Raw genomic sequence first — 13,413 nt, 5'->3', positions numbered from 1 at the left:
TGATTTGTATTTTTGTGGTTTTGTCTGTATTGTGTCAATGTTGTTTACATATAAAATAATAGAAATGATTTGATTTAAAAAAATGTATTTCCAGATTAGATTAGACAGGGTTTTGAGATAATGGTGAGGTATATGGATTGGTAAAGTACGAAATATATATAAGATTTGTGGTAGGATCGACATTTTGAAGGTTGTTGTTTTGCCTAGCCAAGATCCTTTTTCGACATTTCTTTTAGTTGAGTTTCCAGTTTGGCTGTTAGCGGAGTCATGTCAGTTTCAGTTAATGTAGAGATTGTATTTGTCAGTGTAATTTCTAGGTATGTAATACCGTTCTTACTCCATGTATATGGGAGTTTTTTTTGTAGTGTATTTTGTGTGGATGGAGATACTCCTACGTTAAAAATTAGGGATTTAGTAAAGTTAACTTTGTAATATGACATTGTCCGCAAATAAAATCATAGTGTGCATACTAGAGCCAAACTGGAAACCTGTGATCTAGAGGTGTGTTCTAATGGCTTCAGCGGTGGTTCTATCATTAGATTAAAGATGGTTGGTGACAGGTTATTTTTCACTATAGTTAATAGTTTTGATGTTGTTTGTAGGTTGTTAGTTTCAATTTGATGTAATTGTCTGTGCTGCGTTATTTTGCAAAATATTCCTCAAGCTGCTGTGCCTACTAAATGTTTAAATTCTTAAGAGACTGTCCGTTTTAACTCCTGTTAATTTCCTCTGCAAAATGGTCAGACCTCTAAACCATATTCTGTTAGTGTCTCAAATTAACATACATGTGTTTTTTGCTTTCCTTGCTCTTTTCCAGGTCGTGTTTTGTTGACCAACAAAATTTGTAGCAAATTTTTATGTACTATGTGTTTTGTTAATAATTAGTTTTCCAGATGCATGCTCAATCTAAGTAATGCATTTTACACTCCCCCCCAAACAATTTTCTTACAACAGATTTCCCAGCTGCAGCTTAACTAAGCTGATTGGCATGGCAAAACTAAAAAAAATATTAGGTATTTTGGAGTTTTTTAAAGGCAAATTCACTCTGCAATACAAGTGTACTCACTGTAAATCTTAGGGGAAGCACTGGTGATTTTATCATCCAATCATGTAGAAGCAAAGATGATTTTTTTCATTTTCCTTGCATGTCCCCCTAGGATCTCCAGCAACTGCACTTCCAAGTGCACTTGTAGTGCAAAGTGGATTTGCCTTTAGTAAATAAACCCCAAAGTCCAAGATACCTAATAATTTGGGGTGTACAGAACAAAATTCTAGAGTGCAATTTACCTAATGGGGACATTAGTTAGATTGACCCGTGTGTCCCCAAGGAAAGACATTGGTAGGGTTTTACCCTCACTTCCTGTTTGGCTATGTGACAGGAAGTAAATAAATTTGAAGGCAAAACTGGCAAAATTTAGGAGGTGTCTTCACCCTATCAGGGGTGCAGACATCCCCAAAAACTGACAATACTTCCAATCCCTCTGCACTCTATCCCCAAGTAAAATAATAAAGGATTTCATTTAGTTTAACTTTGCAAAGACACCTTCCTAAGTTCAATTGTGATACATGCCAATGGCCCATTTAGACCTTGTTTAATATAAAACACCAGTTGCCTTTCACTAGAAACATTTGTTAGTCCAGTCCTGGAAATCTGCATCTGCTTTAGTATTAATTTCCATAAAATTGGGTTCCTGCAGTTAGATACTCCAAATGCATCTATATGCGCGACCGCTGTGTATGTAAGATGCGCAACTGCTTTGTGCACGGAGGTATGTACCCGTGGCGCATATCTGGTACCTAGAAGCGGTGGCCAGCACACAGGAATGACATCACGCCCCTACAGGAAGTTGCTTGTACTTCTGCTAATTTCTTCCCACCACCATGCCCCACTCTCTGAGGAAGAGATGATCCTTATTTGCAAATTAAGATATTTTTTCATTTATTTTTACATGGAGTGGTGTTTGTGTGGGTCATGTGTGTATGTCTAAATGATTTGGCCTCAAAACACACACCTACTTCCTGTGTACAGATTCACTTCTGGGCCAATGTATATTGCTTCCTGCTTCACTGTGTGTGTATATATAGATATATCTATAGATGTAGGTTCTTGTGTCCAACAGAAAAGAGAAGTTGGGTAGATGCCATACTCCCAATTCTGGAGGCATAATAATGGTCTAGCACAAGGGTCTTCAAACTACGGCCCTCCAGTTGTTCAAAAACTACAATTCCCATCATGCTTAGTCATGTCTGTGAATGTCAGAGTTTTACAATGCCTTGTGGGATGTGTAGTTCCACAACAGCTGGAGAGCCGTAGTTTGAAGATTCCTGATCCAGGTGGTTTTTCATGTGCCTTGTATAATGTCCAAGAAATATCGTTAGGAAAATATAAGTGGGTCATGGCACATCTACATTCCAAATTTGACACTTAAGATGGTTATGCACTATTCAATCTGATTGGCCAATCTCTGTACAACTCGATATTTAGGCAAAATAGGTAATAGGAAGACACACTTGTACAATTAATTAAAATTATAGGCAATCAAACAGGCCCCTACACTAAATATAACTTATTTAAGCTCTACATGATTACAGTGTAGGGTCACCTTCAAAGATCAAGATCTGAAAATATTTATTTATTGGTTTTAGAAACTCTTCTCTGTTCTTTGTAAAGTATTGAAAGATTTGGGTAAAAAAAAGAAAAAAAACACATCAAAAGGGTTAATTAACTGAGAACACCTACTAATTGCCTAACAAGACACATCCAATGAGATGAAATTAACCAATTGTATTGGTTGTGCGCTATTATCAATTAGAAACCCGCAGTTACCCTAGCAACAGTTGCAGTTTACATATGCAGGTATTTGTTATCGCTTTTTGCGCTTCAATGTGCGCCGGTTCACATGTTCAATTAATTACTTTTCTGGTGCACCAATTAATGTATGAGCTGGTGCAGTGCCTTCTTCTTAGTAAATCACCACCCTAGATTTCTATTTCTGGATTCTGGTTCAGAGCATATTCTGTGGTATCCAGACTAAAGAAGAAGGGCCACCTTCTGTAATGAATTATTAAAAGTGCAGCTCCAGTTTAAAAAGTCCTGCAATAAAGAATAAAGACCACCAACGATAAATGATCAGGTGGTGAAAAAGATATAGTCCCAGCACCAGCAGAGTGAAAAGGATGTTGAATACACTCGTCACCACCGTGTGAATCGAGGCAATCCTGCTTACCAGAAAAAAATTGACCCTTAAATTATAAAGAGTCAAAGATTGCATGTACCACGAGGATGAAAGGTCATCCAGACATCTGTTATAAGGTCACTCCAGCTCCTTCAAAACATGGAAATCCCAATTCCTAAGCAGGAAGCACATACTACAGGTGATGGGTGTGTATAGATACAGCAGCCATTTTCTTGGTCTCTCGTAGGGTGGAGACCCTCATCAGCAGTTGAGTTGTTCCAAAAAATGTGAGCAGGCTGGGCCTTCTGGTGTTATATTTAGACACTCCCCAGGTACCCCCTTTATGGCCAATGAACCCTTCCACACTACACACACTCCTGTCACCTTCTGGAATGGTCCATGTGTTTATACCAAGGTATGCATTCTACATCATTTTAAACACCAGAAGCTTAGCTTACTTACATACGTATTTTTGTTCTTGAATAGTTCATATTGTTCTATATTATCCTAGGTCCCAAGAGGTCAATGCTCCGAGCAATGTCTTCCAGGGTTCAGAAAATCCGTAGGAGAAGGATATCACCCATGTTGTTATAATTGTGCTCCATGTTCAGAAGGAGAAATATCAAACCATTCTGGTACGCTTTATGTTTCTTTAAATATAAACTCTGATATTGGATTAGAAAATGAAAACTTTCAAAGTCATTTAATGTGGTTCTGTGACCACTTTACAGTTCGCAGGCTGAACATCTCCCTAAATTGTGTAAAATTAATGATTACTGATGAAGCCTTTCTGCCTTTTTAGGGGAAAGATTGCTGCACTTTTCTTCTACCTCTGACCCTTCTGGGAATGTTGGAGGCTTTCTCAAGCAAGCAATGACAATCAGCTTCCTCTTACTGTCTGCCTGAGAACGCCTCCAACAGTTTCAGTAATGGTCCTGAAAATGATTACACGAAAGAGACCAAAACTGTCAAAAAGTTGCATTCTCGGTATACCATGCCTAATTGTATGTTTACCTATTCTTTACTCTACAGACAGTAAAAGCTGCAAGAAGTGTCCCGAAAATGAATGGCCTAATAAAGCTAAAACTATTTGTATTGACAAGGTCAATGAATATTTATCATACGAGGAGGACATTCTAGTTTTATTTTTTTCTGTAACCTCAGTCATATTTGCTACAACATCTCTCTTTATACTTGGACTATTTTTTTGGTTTCGGAGCACTCCCATAGTCAGAGCCAATAACCGGAACCTCAGCTTCATTCTGCTCCTCTCCCTCATACTGAGCTTCCTTTCTGTATTTCTGTTCCTTGGCCGTCCTGTGGATATTACCTGTATGCTGCAACAAGCCACTTTTGGAATTCCCTTCACTATCTCAGCATCTTCTATCCTAGCCAAAACCATCATGGTCTTCATTGCTTTTAAAGCCACCAGACCTGGAAGCTCTTGTAGAAAATGGGTGGGAGTCAAACTTCCCAATACAGTCATGTTATTCTGCTCATACATTCAGGTTATGAATTGCATTCTCTGGTTGTCCATCTCTCCACCATTTCAGGAGTATGACATGGACTCCTATCCTGGGAAGATCATCATTTATTGTAACGAAGGGTCAGTTATTGGGTTCTACTTTATGTTGGGTTATATGGGGTTTCTGGCAGTTTTGAGTTTTGTTCTGGCTTTCATGGTGAGGACATTACCGGACAGTTTTAATGAGGCCAAGTACATCACCTTCAGCATGCTGGTGTTCTGCAGTGTCTGGATTGCCATGATCCCGGCCTATCTGAGCACCAGAGGGAAATACATGGTGGCTGTGGAGATATTCGCCATACTGACCTCCAGTGCTGGAATATTATTGTGTATGTTTTCTCCAAAACTCTACATTTTACTTTTCAAACCTGAACTGAATACAAAGAAAACAATGCTGGGGAAACAAATGCTGTAAATGTAACACATTGATTCACATGTATAATACTGTAGACCAGATTAAACAAATTTAACCAATTTATCGTCATTATGAATGATATTATCATTATGATTTTTTGTGTATATTAACTGCCTTCTGTCTGCCTATTGTACATAAGTGGATTGAAGGTGGATATTACAGGATGGGAAGCTATATAACAGCTTCATTTTTTTCTTGCTCTTACATGCCCCCTAGCCTGCACAATCAAAGTACTGTGACTGTACTGTCCATTGGATGGTGCCGATCACGAAAATATGCTGTGACCAATCAAAGCATCACATAATATAACCAACACCTGCAATTAGCAGCTTGATGCCACTTTGCTCTCACATACTGATCAGTGTGTTAGAGGAAAGAAATCTTAAAGATCACCAGCCAGAAACATTTTAATCCAGTACAAGTGCAATCCAGTACCAGTACCAGTAGCAGTACCAGAAACAGCTTCATCCATCGTCTATTATTATTATTATTATTATTATTATTATTATCATACAGAAATTATATAGCGCTGACAGTTTAAGAAGCACTTTACAACATAAGGGCAGACAGTACAATTACAATACAATTTAATACAGGAGGAATCAGAGGGCCCTGCTGATTAGACCTTACACTTTAAGAGGGAGGGTCTAGAGATACAACAGGTAATAACTGTGGGGGATGGGCTTATGGAGAAAATAAGTTGTACAGTTGTTAAGTGAGGGCCAGATAGGTTTTTTTAACCTATGAGTTTTCAGGGATCATCTGAAAGTGGACAGAGTAGGAGATAATCGGACAGATTGGGGTAGAGAGTTCCAGAGGATAAGAGAGGCTCTGGAGAAGTCCTGGAGATGAGTGTGGGATGAGGCGACAAGGGAAATAGAGAGCAGGAGGTCTTTGAAGGATTGAAGAGATCAATTTAGTTGGTATTTTTAGACTAGGTTAGTGATGTAGCTGGGGGCCGAGTTGTGAATGCTTTGTAAGTTATTGTTAGTTTCTTTAATTTAATTTATTGGGTGAGTGGAAGCCAGTGAAGGGATTGGTAGAGAGGGGTAGCAGACACTGAACGGTTTGTAGGGTGGATGAGACTGGCAGCAGCATTCATGATGGACTGAAGGGGGATAGCCTATATAAAGCTAAGCCAATGAGGAGGGAGTTGCAGTAGTCAAGGTGAGAGATGACCAGCGAGTGGATTAGAAGATTTGTGGTGTCATTGGCTAGGAAGGGGCATATTTTGGAGATGTTGAGGATGTTCAGGTGGAAAGCTATGGACAGTGATTGGATGTGGTGTCGAAAGGAGAGTTCAGAGTCCAGGACTACATCTAGGACTTTGGCATGGGGGGACAGGTTGATAGTTGCTGTTGATTTTGACAGATAAATCAGGGGAAGAGGCACAAGGGGGAGGAAATATTATGAGCTTGGTTTTGGATAGATTGAGTTTGAGGAAGTGGTGTGACATAGAGGCTGATATCTCTGTTAGTAAGTTGGTGAAAAGTGAGGAGACCAATGAAGTGATCTGAGGTAGAGAGATAGATTTGGGTGTCATGGGTGTAGAAGTGGTATTGAAAGCCATGGGAAACAATCAACTGACCCTGGGAGGAGATTGAGAATAGGAGAGGTCCAAGATCATTTACCCCTCTATAGTATATGTAGGCAATTGTTTTCTTTCAACCTTTTCTGTTCCAGCATGACTGTCCCCCTGAGCACACATCCAGCTCCATAAATGCATCGATTAATATGTTTGGTGTGGAGGAACTCAAATGTCATGAACACAGTCCTGACCTAAACCTGATGTGTGAGTCAGGTCTTCTCATCCAACATAAGTTGTTTTTCCCACAAATACGGCAAAAATCTTGTGAAGAGTGGAGACAGTTATAGGCACAAAGGTGGGAGGGGCAACTCCATATTAATGATCATAATTTTGAAATGAGATGCCCAACCAGCCCATATACCCTGTTTTCCCCGAAAATAAGACCTAGTGTGATTGTTGGTAATGGCTGCAATATAAGCCCTACCCCCCAAATAAGCCCTAGTTAAAGTCATTGTAGGTCTTATTTTTAGGGTAGGGCTTATTTTCGGGGAAACAGGATAGAGCTTATTTGGGGGTAGGGCTTATATTGCAGCTATCACCGACAATCATGCTAGGTTTTATTTTCGGGGAAACAGGGTATGTGCGATGATCAGGTGACTACAAATGTTTGGCCATATAGCATATGTGTGGAATGCAATCTCCTGATAAACTTGCATTTCTGAATATTGTTTCTGTAAACATTTCTACTTATATCTCATTGTGCTGCTGGATTCCTTCCTTGTCTCTTTCACAAAGTCGCATTCATAATTTTTCAATATTGAACAGTATGTCAGGTGGCCCATACCCGCTTAAGTCTAGAGTCTGTTCAGATAAACTCCTAGTCATCTCTGTAGCTACAGACACTGTGACGTAAATAATATTCAAAGTTTCCAGCAGAAGTACTTTCATTCTGGTCCACCTTCCATGCTTGACAGCCTGCTAGACTTCTAATCTCTAATGTACACAGATCGGGAGGAGGGGAGAGCAGAGTGCTGAGACCTGATTAATGACTACTCTACATTCAAGAATTTAAAGATGAATTGCTCCATGGTGCCTTCAGCTACAGAGGTCAGTAAGAAATTGGTTTAACCTTTTCTGTTACACCAACTTAAGGCTTATGTTGATGACAGCACTGACCTGTAAACAGTGCAAAAAGGTTGCAAAAAAATTTCTGCTGCACTTAAGGTTCACAGTGGCCTCCATAATCCTTAAATGGAAGATGTTTGGGATGACCAGAACCCTTCCTAGAGCTGGCCGTCTGTCCAAACTGAGCTATCAGGGGAGAAGAGTCTTGGTGAGAGAGGTAAAGAAGAACCCAAAGATCACTGTGGCTGAGCTCCAGAGATGCAGTCGGGAGATGGGAGAAAGTTGTAGAAAATCAACCATCACTGCAGCCCTCCACCAGTCGGGGCTTTATGGCAGAGTGGCCCAACGGAAGCCTCTCCTCAGTGCAAGACACATGAAAGCCCGCACAGAGTTTGCTAAAAAAACACCTGAAGGACTCCAAGATGGTGAGAAATAAGATTCTCTGGTCTGATGAGACCAGGATAAAACTTTTTGGCCTTAATTCTAAGCGGTATGTGTGGAGAAAAAACCAGGCACTGCTCATCACCTGTCCAATACAGTCGCAACAGTGAATCATGGTGGTGGCAGCATCATGCTGTGGGGGTGTTTTTCAGCTACAGGGACAGGATGACTGGTTGCAATTGAGGGAAAGATGAATGCAGCCAAGTACAGGGATATCCTGGACGAAAACCTTCTCCAGAGTGCTCAGAACCTCAGACTGGGCCGAAGGTTTACCTTCCAACAAGACAATGACCCTAAGCACACAGCTAAAATAACGAAGTAGTGGCTTCACAACAACTCTGTGACTGTTCTTGAATGGCCCAGCCAGAGCCCTGACTTAAACCCAATTGAGCATCTCTGGAGAGACCTAAAAATGGCTGTCCACCAACGTTTACCATCCAACCTGACAGAACTGGAGAGGATCTGCAAGGAGGAATGGCAGAGGATCCCCAAATCCAGGTGTGAAAAACTTGTTGCATCTTTCCCAAAAAGACTCATGGCTGTATTAGATCAAAAGGGGCTTCTACTAAATACTGAGCAAAGGGTCTGAATACTTAGGTTTATGTGATATTTCAGTTTTTCTTTTTTAATAAATCTGCAAAAATGTCAACAATTCTGTGTTTTTCTGTCAATATGGGGTGCAGTGTGTACATTAATGAGGAAAAAAATTAACTTAAATCATTTTAGCAAATGGCTGCAATATAACAAAGAGTGAAAAATTTAAGGGGGTCTGAATACTTTCCGCTGTATATAAAATCTGTACAGAAAGAGGGATATCAATTACAATTAGCATTGTTTAAAAAGTAATTACCTTTTGCAGAAGCTGCCCCATCGAAACTGCCCCATCATATTGCCCATCAAAACTGCCCCATCCTATTACCCCATCAAAACTGCCCCATCCTATTGCCCCATAAAAAATTACCCCATTATACTGCCACCATCAAAATTGTCCCATCAAAATGGGCGCTTCTATTGCCCCATCAAATTGCCACCATCAAAATTGCCCCATCATACTGACCCATCAAAATTGCCCCATCATACTACCACCATCAAAATTGCTCCAACAAAACTGCCCCATCATATTACCCATCAAAACTGCCCCATCCTTTTGAACCCATCAAAATTGCCCCATCATACTGCCACCATCAAAATTGCCCCATCAAAATTGCCCCATCATATTGACACCATCAAAACTTCCCCCATCAAAACTGCCCCCATCAAAATTGCCCCTTCATATTGACACCCTCAAAATTGCCCCATCATATTGCCCCCATCAAAACTTCCCCCATCAAAACTGCCCCCATCATTTGTATACTTACATTTGCATATTTTTGTTCCTTACCATGACTACATAACCTGTAACATGTAAAACTCAATAAAATTTATTGGAAAAAAAAAAACACTAAAAAAAAAAATTGCCCCCATCAAAACTGCCCCATCAAAAATGCCCCTTCATATTGACACCATCAAAATTGCCCCATCATACTACCACAATCAAAATTGCCTCATCAAGACTGCCCCGTAATATTTCCCCCATCAAAACTGCCCCATCCTATTGGCACCATCAAAACTGCCCCATCAAAATTGCCCCATCATATTGCCCCAACATATTGCCCCATCAAAACTGCCACCATCAAAATTACCCCATCAAAACTGCCCCATCCTATTCCTCTATTATAAATGATTAGTATTGGTGTGTCCCCTCCCCCCGGGCTCTGTATGTAATCAGAGATGAGATGTTCCCGCCCCTCCCCCACCACACATCACTGTGTATAAGAAGCTTTGGTAACCATGGCAACAAAAGCCTGGATACCCTTTTTATAAATGGCCGCCGCCTTGCATGGCATCATTTCCAGTTTGCAAATAATGGGATGGTACGGCCCGGCAATGCCGATTGGTGACACAAATCTCCCAGGAGGCATTGTAGAGCGGAAATGAAGAGCTCTGCCCCTGGGGGGAGGGAAGATTTCAATCTTCATTATAACAAAATAATAAAATGACAAATCTTTGTAAGTGCTGAATACTTTACACTAAGGGAGGAACTCCGATATAATGATCTGTAAACTCTTATGGGCCATTTCTGGTACCGGAATTGTTTCCCATTTCACAGATGTGCAATTTGAAGTCTTTACATGTTTGGTATCTATGTACTCCATGGAACCGCATCTTTTATATTTTACCCTAAAAATTGTGAACTAAATAGTGTTTGTGTGAATTACAATTAATATGACGTGTTATTTGCTGAAAATACGGGTTGGATATACAGTTGCACTGACATTGTCTGACATGTAAAATTACAGCTGCCCCCCTTCTCATCTATAGGGTCTCAGGATCTCAGAAAGGATATACTGTACAGTAATGTGTTGGGGGGTTTAAGTAATCCTCAGGCCTAAAATAAGCATTTTTATATGTGTGCCAAAATGAAAAAAAAATGTCTCTGGCAGGGAAAGGGTTAAATTTTGGTTACTGCTTGTTAAGAATCTGTATATTATTGGATGTTCCTGGCCTGGCTACAGCTCTACATTGGGTGGGTAGAAGAGATCTTCCCATTCTCCTGAATGGAAGAATAAAGCAATAGAGAAATTATCAATCCATTGTTTGGAGGTTTATGTGATGACATTTCTGTATCTTCTGCTCTAAGAGAACATCATAGAGGGATTTATTAAAGGGGGATTTTGGTTCCTTTCAGCCACTGTAATCTGACCAGCAATCCTCCTTCTTGTCCTCTCACCTTTCTATCTTTTCTTCATGTCACCCAGACAGTGACCAGGAATACTTCTCATAGATCATTATAGGAAGAGATCATTTTCATCTTCAATGTAATCATCCCAAGTCACCATTTCCCCCCAGCACTGAGATAGCAGCCATCCATCCCAGCACCATTCTATAAGAAGAACTAGAAATCAGGAGCTTCTGCGAGGGTTCAGGAGGGAACTGATGGATGTTGGAGGCATTCGCTATCAAGCATTATACCCGAGAGCTGAAACAATGAATGTCCAATCATTCTACAGAACACTAAACATGTGCAATTTGTTTAATTCCAAACAAATTATGACAAATTTGTTGATTTCAGAATTTCCGAATTTCAAATTCAGAAATTTGAAACTCTGAAGTTCGAAATTCGGAAATTGGAAAATTTCAGAAATTTGAAATTCAGAAATTCGAAAATTCGGAAATTCAGAATTCAAAAATTCATAAATTCGTAAATTCAAAATTCAGATATTCGGAATTTGAAAATTTGTAAATTCGAAAATTTAAAAAGTCGGAAATTCGTAAATTTGAAAATTCAGAAATGTGGAATTCAAAGATTTGTAAATTCAAAAATTCGGAATTGAAAAATTAGAAATTCAGAAATTCAGAAATTCGAAAATTCGGAAATTCTGAGTTCGAAAATTCAGAAATTCGAAAATTTGGAAATTTGAACATTCGGAAATTCGGAATTTGAAAATTCAGAACTTTGCAAATTCGGAATTCAAAATTTGGAAATTTGGAAATTCGAAAATTCGCAATTAGTAAATTCGGAAATTTGAAAATTCAAAAAGTTGAAAATTTGAAAGTTCAGAAATTCAGAATTTGAAAATTCAGAACTTTGCAAATTCGGAATTCAAAATTTGGAGATTCAGAAATTTGGAAATTCCCGAATTCCGAATGTTCAAATTTCTGAATTTCTGAAAAAATCAAAAAAAGAAAGAAATGAAAATGGAAACAAATACATTCGTTGTCAGTGCACATGTCTACAGAACACTCCATAGCAGCGCATTGTAAGTTTCCCCATAGTGATTACATGGAGAGTGTGGTGATGAGACTTCCTGTCAGTACCGTCACCTCACTTCCTGTCAGTACCATCACCTCACTTCCTGTCAGTATAGTCATTTCACTTCCTGTCAGTACTATCACCTCACTTCCTGTCAGTACCATCACCTCACTTCCTGTCAGTACCGTCATCTCACTTCCTGTCAGTACCGTCACCTCACTTCCTGTCAGTACCATTACCTCACTTCCTGTCAGTACCATCATCTCACTTCCTGTCAGTACCTTCACCTCACTTCCTGTCAGTACCATCACCTCACTTCCTTTCAGTATCGTCATCTCACTTCCTGTCAGTACCGTCACCTCACTTTCTGTCAGTATAATCATCTCATTCCTGTCAGTACCGTCACCTCACTTCCTGTCAGTATCATCACCCCACTTCCTGTCAGTACCTTCACCTCACTTCCTCTCAGTACCGGGGATCAGGCCATTGTAGCTCTGCCCAGCCTCACTCTGTAGCAGCAGATCTCTGCTATAGAGGTCCATTGCTGGCTGATCGCAGTCAGAGCAATAGATCACTATTAGAAATGATCTTCTGCTGCACACAACTACATGGGGGTCTAGGTCTGGTGGGGGGTCTAGGTCTGGTCTCAAATAAACACATCCAGACCCATAATGAAGGAAATTATATATATATATATATATATATATATATATATATATATATATATATATATATATATATATATATATATATATATATATAACCTTCTAAAATGGAGGGTCAAACGAGGTCAGATGAGTTGGACGAAATTCACTGTACAGCCATCAAATACTCACATAAAAGAACACAATGTCATTCCAGTTTTTAGCAATTACCATCCTGTATAAAAGTCCCCCTCATACTAACTTGTTCCCTCATTAACCTGACTTAATGATATCCTAAAGTTACACTAACAATTTCTACAAACCATTTTCTTCCCCTGTGTGCATCGTATCACCGAAAGGAGAATATCGCTCTCTGAAAGTAAAGCACGAGTCTTCACTTTGAGCTTTATTATTCCGATATGTCATATAAAAGTCACACTGGTGTGATATCATTTTAATTAGCAGACCCTGATGATTATTTTGTGGGGTAAATGTATGAGGGTGTGCACATTTTTTAAATGTTGTGTTGGGAAAAATTACAGAAAAATCACAAAAAAATCCCCTTTTCTACTTTTTTTATATTTATTTCCTGTAAAAAAAAAAACAAGAAAAAAAGACGTGTATCCAGATTTTCTACCAAAATAAATCTCTGTCCCAAAAAATGATTCTATAATGCAACAGGAAGCACCTACATGGTTAACAGAGGACGGAATTAAAATAAGACTTGAGAAACTTAACATTAATAAATCACCGGGACCAGATGGCT

Source organism: Aquarana catesbeiana, linkage group LG01 (assembly GCF_042186555.1).
Source record: "Aquarana catesbeiana isolate 2022-GZ linkage group LG01, ASM4218655v1, whole genome shotgun sequence".
Classification (NCBI taxonomy): domain Eukaryota; kingdom Metazoa; phylum Chordata; class Amphibia; order Anura; family Ranidae; genus Aquarana; species Aquarana catesbeiana.
Note: the sequence above shows the minus strand (reverse complement) of the source record.